The following is a 6,000-nucleotide window of genomic DNA, read 5'->3' on the forward strand; positions in this document are numbered from 1 at the left end:
CCAGTGAAAATCCTGCAAATATTATCTTCTCCTTGCCCAATCCTAGCAGAGTCAGTTCTTGGAGACCACATTTGAATTCACACCAATAGCGTTCTTGTGTATCAAGAAAGTTCAGTACAATTTTCACATCCTTGTTCTTCCAGTCAGGCATCTGTTGGAGATCCACAATGGTGACCATGCTGTGTCCCAGCTTGAAGAATGTCTTCAACAACACTTGTGTGTCATCAAACAGCACACTAAACTTTATTGGAAGTCCAGGCGGGCAATGCTGCATTATAACTTTGTTGATTCCATCCTTGATGTTCTTCATAGTGTGGATGAAGATATTGGTCAGGAACTGATGCACACATCCATTGCTGACAGCTGTATTTTCCGATGGATTGTGAATATCACCTCTTCTATAGAGAATACTCTCTACGCTTACTGTATTGCCAACTGCCTGTCATTTATCCTGAAGTCTGGAGCAAGCATGAATGTAAGACTCATGATCTGGACATGATTCCAGATATCCTGCATCATTGAAAAAGTATGTCAATGAGATAATACCATGATTGTGTAGTTCCTCCTCAAGCTCAATCACTGCATCCTGCAGATGTAGCTCACTGTTTGACAACATGTTGCAGTAGACTGAATATCTCTCAGTGCTGACAAACCTTCTTATACCAAACAAAGAAAAGTGGTAGGGGTAACTATTACCATTTCAACAGGTCTATGATGATGTCACCCCATCATGACTCACTTTTCAATTCCTCTTAATCATTAGTAATGTAAGAAGAAGTATTTCATTCTATATAATTTGAGTCATGATGTCAGCTTTCCAAGTCAGAGGTTCCAGGTTTGAATCCAAAGCGGTAAAGGTGAGTATTAAAGGACAGAATCAACAGAACCAGAGGATATATTTTTTTGTATGTAGAAGTCTGAACACTCAGTGTACACTCAACTATACTTATCACTAGTGGGTAGAGATGAGAAAACGATATTTTTATTCTTCCCATATACATTGATTTTCCATTATAAAACAGAATATATATATTAGTAATTGGAAATCCTCTTCTATATTTGGTGGTTTCATGATAGACCTCTGCCAACCTTTTGTCTCGTTCTGAAATGCTGCATACTCAATCAGTTTGTACAGCATCCTGAAAAGCAGCACTGTAGATAGATATTAGAAGAGCAGGGTCTCCTGAACAACCCTCAGTAACTCCAAATCTCTTCACATGTCCATCATCTCTGCAGTATGAGAATCCTGCAAAGGTTACCTTCCTGCTGTTGCTGATAAGAGTTAGACTCTTGTCACCACATTCAAATTCACACCAATAATTTTGAGATGAACAATTGTTGAAGATCAATTCAATCTTGATATCCTCATTTTGCCAATTATAGACTTTATCCAAATTTACAACAGCTACTTCACTATACTTGAGACTGTAGATAGTATCCAAAGGTACTCGTTGGCAATCACCAAACAGAACATAACCTCTAAAGTATGACATTGTCAACAGTTAGCGATTGACTGATGTTCAAGAGACAAACGTCTCCACTTATATATAGTCTATAATGATGGTTGTGGTGGGGGTAAAAGTGAATGATAAAACAGTAAATTAAATCAAATGTTTATTTATTGACATGAAAAGGTTACAACAAAAATATCTATCTTCCAGCATTGTCTTCATAATCCAATCATGGGTTGAGTTCACAATATTGAGTGCACAGAGTAGTGGTGCATCCATAGGCTCCTTCCTTGATCCAGTCAGCTTCTTCTGCACAGACTCCACATAGTTGAGTAGGTAATGCTCCGGGCAGTAGCTTCCATGTCCAGCGCTAGTCCTCAACAATTCCTCCAGGTTCGGTATCTTGTAGTAGAGATAGGGTGATGTCAAGTCGACATACTCTATATTCTCCTTAACATCCAGCTGCAGCAGCTTGTCCAATTGAGCGATTGTGTCATATCCATAGACAAAGATCTTGATTGACTGTCCCAAGTTGTTGTCAGACAGCCATCGACCAATCATATCGCAAACAATTGGCTTCAGAGCTTTGTAGGGAAGATGTTGTTGATCGGCTCCCTTGACTGACCATCTTAGTCCATGTTTAGCTTGATGTAGACAATTGTTGTCAAGCACCGCACTAGCTTTCAACAGCATATCTGGGTAGGGTGGCTCGAAAAAGTAGTGATGAGTTGTTACATGATAATTATCATCACGTTCCAGTATTGCCATCTCCTTCACAATGAAATCATGACCCAGTCCTTCAAATCCTTGGAAGTTTATCAGGTAGAGTGGTAGTGGGCCGAAAATGTTGCTAGCTCTTCTCGGTGTAAATGTTGCAAAATTGTCATCTCCACTACAGTCCTCAAATACCACGCCATCATCAGAAGCAGTATGTAGGTCTGTAGTACTTGTAGAATCATCCTTCATCAACGGTTTGTCTAACACATCCTCTCCTTCACTTATCACTCCATCTTCCTTAGTAGAGAAGGTAACAGTAGCCGACTTGAACATGACTGTATCACTCAATGCTCCACATAAGAATGAACTGCACAATCCAGATCATAAGTATTTCATATTCTCTCTATGCTGACTGTACTAGACCAGTCAATGGCCAATACTGTTTAGTCATCTCATGAATCATTAGGCAGTAGGCTTGTGTATTGGCGGGTATGTTGTCAGTAGCTTCAAACTCAATCCTCACATCAATACTTCCAGTTTTGAGTGATTCATTTTGGCGGGAGCAATCGAAAGCAAACAACATTATATTATCAGTGCTTATAGCTCCTGTTTCAAGCAGAGGTTTAGATGAGCGAGAATTATCATGATTGTAGACTCCATTGAAAGCTGCATACATGTTGTAGATGTGATTATCATCACCATCAATGCTCTCATACAGGTAGTATTTGTTGTTTAAAAACACTCGAATATCCTTCATACTACACTTGTCAAATTTTGAACTGTTAGCTGCTGCTACACCTCATCTTGCAGTCTGCATGCCAACTACAATGTAGCATGGCTTCTCATGCTGAGTTGTTGACTTGACAGGCCATGTATGTTTTGTACTTTGCGGCAAGGTTGGGTACTCGTACAATTCCCAATGTCGAAATGGTATACTGATTGGTGTGTCATTCTTTACAATCTGTAGCAGACGCATTCTTACATTATCAGCCACTTCTAAATATGGCATTCTCCACAAAAACTTTGTGATTGTAACATTAGCACCGGCAACACTCACACAGTCATTGAAATTAGGATTGACTCTCAACACCAGGTCTTGTTTCACATTCAACAGAATCTGTCTATAGTCTTCGGCAAAGCCTAGCAGGTATCGTAGAGGTACATCCATTTTTGTACCATCTGCAGCAAAATTAGCAAAACCAGTGGTTGAACTAAACTTGTAGCCAGCTGCTTCCATCTTGCTGCATTCATCTCGCTCGAATTTCATAGCATTCTTCATCAGACTGGTGATACCTGGATTACGTATGCTGTCCACCTCCACACCGTTGATTTCATAGCGTATCTCTGAAAACAGATTGGCAAAGAATCCAGACACACATGGTGTTCCAGCCGCAGCAGCATTGCCAGCTCCAAGCACAGTATACTCTAGATGTAGATAGCTCTCTGATGGTAGTGTGTAAATGTCCTGTTGCTGGATTGGTATCCTCACTTCATCGTTGGCATTGAAGCTTGTGGTATAGGGGGCATGAGAATGATAGTCATAGCCAATGATACTGTCGTCTGACGAAGGTCCTTGTCGTGTCACATCCAAAACTCCCATTTCTTCTATTGTATAACTTGACAGCCTCGTTCCTTCAAATACTCAATGCTCCATGATGTTAACCTCACCAAGGTTGAATGCTGAATGAATCATTCTTTCCTTTCATCTTCTTTTATAGGTGAGGGAGGATGATGATGATGGAGAGAAGAAGGAGGAGGATGGACTGCAGCCTCCATATCCAATCCTTGATTCCACTTTTTAAAATAACAACACCATTTCACTTGCATTGTCTTAGATGCAGAGCTATAATTATCTCCTCGCCTTTATTATTTATAAGACGACCGACCATACTCGTCGACTACTTGCAGTGTAATGCTACCAATCTGCTTGATGTCTACAGGTAAATAGATTACATTCTGCACAGTCACCACCATTTTATACCCTGGATCAACGTTTGGGTAAAACTCATAGATCACATGATCTGTAATTCCATTAGAGTAAGATCCAGTCACAATGTTGCAGGTGATGCGTATCACATTAGGCCGACTGATTTGTACAGTATTATCACTTCTAGTAGATGTGTTGGGCTCTATAAACTGGGTATTGGTAAAACCCAACAGTTTCCCTATTGAATCTTGTGGTCGTAAATCCAGCTTGGCACTGCTCAAAACTATACACTTTAAGGTTGATGGATCTACAGTCACCTGGAAATCAATATCATTTTCTGACAGCCTTTGTGCAAGCAAGTCAGTAATTGTAGAAAATTCAAAGCTACCTGTTGGTAATGATACCTGATGCAGAACCAAATCCTCCTTGATTAGAAAATTTGCATTGCCACGAATCAGTTGTTTTGGAATGTGGCTATAGGTCTGTGCCAGATAGAAAACATCGACATCACTGTGTCTGCCTGCACTAAAATATTTCCTGATGGCATCCTGTTGCTCACAAATTACGTCATCGAAGATAATTATTGAATTGGCAGGCAGTTCATGTGGTTCAGGTATTTCCTCACTTGTATCACACTCTCCATATTCCATCTCATCACCTAGTCCCTGCATGATGGTTTTAAGTAACTTGTACTTGGACTGAAATGTAGTCTTTGAAAAAAGATGTATATTTGAAAAGTGTATTCCATTTAGATCAAAAAGCATGTTGAACAGTAGATTTGTCTTACCACACCCTGAAGGTCCATATATAATGCATCTTATATGGTTGGGGAACAAAGGACCATGCCGCTTCTTCTTATTGTCCATTTCAAGACCACAGCCTTTCACCACATGATCAAAATCAATAACTTTGAACAGGTTTTGCCATTGTACAACCTCTCTCATCCTAGATCAAGTCACTTTTGTCGATCCACAAGTTGTGACTTGCACTGTATCCTTTCCAACGCACTAGCAGCTTGTCCCCTCTTCTCCTCAAAACCTTTTCAATCTCAAAGGCACTTGGCACTGTTGTCTTTACAATTTCTTCAGAGTAAAAACCTCCTTGAATAGGCTCACCTCTATAGTCTTCCAATTCATATGTTTCAGGTACTGTGTGATGTACACGTGTTACTGTGAACAGCTCATTTGTCCAATTGGCTAGATAACCCCTTGTCAAAAGTCTTTTTATACTTGCTGATTCTCACCTTATCGCCTGGCTCAATGTTTTGACCAGGACCAGGATAGAACTTGTTTTTCAGTTTACTATCCAACTTATCCTTATACTCTTGTCTTTGTTTGCTAAGCCTGGAAAGCAGCACTTTCTCATGCTTCTTCTGCACATCTACTGGCCTCATACCTATTGTTCGATGAATCTTGGTATTATACTCTTTGAGAAGTGAGGTTAGAATGTCTGTCCAATGATAGGTTCCTCGCTCAGTGAACTTGATCCACATTAACTGTTTAAGTGTTCTGTTGAAGCGTAGAGCGGGAATCCCGGATGTTAGCAGGCACTGTTGCATATGACTGATGTTCAGAGTATGCAGTCCATGTTCCCTTGATGTGAGAAGTTCCTCCCTCCTGTTCTTTGGATCCAATGCACTGACACCGAGTGCTAGCACAAGGTTAAGCGCTGCTTGGTAGATGCTTGTAGGCATCATGATTGTAGAATGATGATTGATAGCCGCTGCCTTCTCCTTTTATAATTCCTTTAAGATTATGCATCTTTTTTGGTATTCCCCTCCTCTTTTTCCTGTTCACATCATTCAGGGGCAGAAGTCCATGTGACAAGGTTTTCTGCTGATACAGTCTAGAATCATTCTGCAGAACACACATTGCACAAATCCATGTATTCATTCTCATGAGTTCA

Source organism: Nilaparvata lugens, chromosome 3 (assembly GCF_014356525.2).
Source record: "Nilaparvata lugens isolate BPH chromosome 3, ASM1435652v1, whole genome shotgun sequence".
In the NCBI taxonomy this organism is placed as follows: Eukaryota; Metazoa; Arthropoda; class Insecta; order Hemiptera; family Delphacidae; genus Nilaparvata; species Nilaparvata lugens.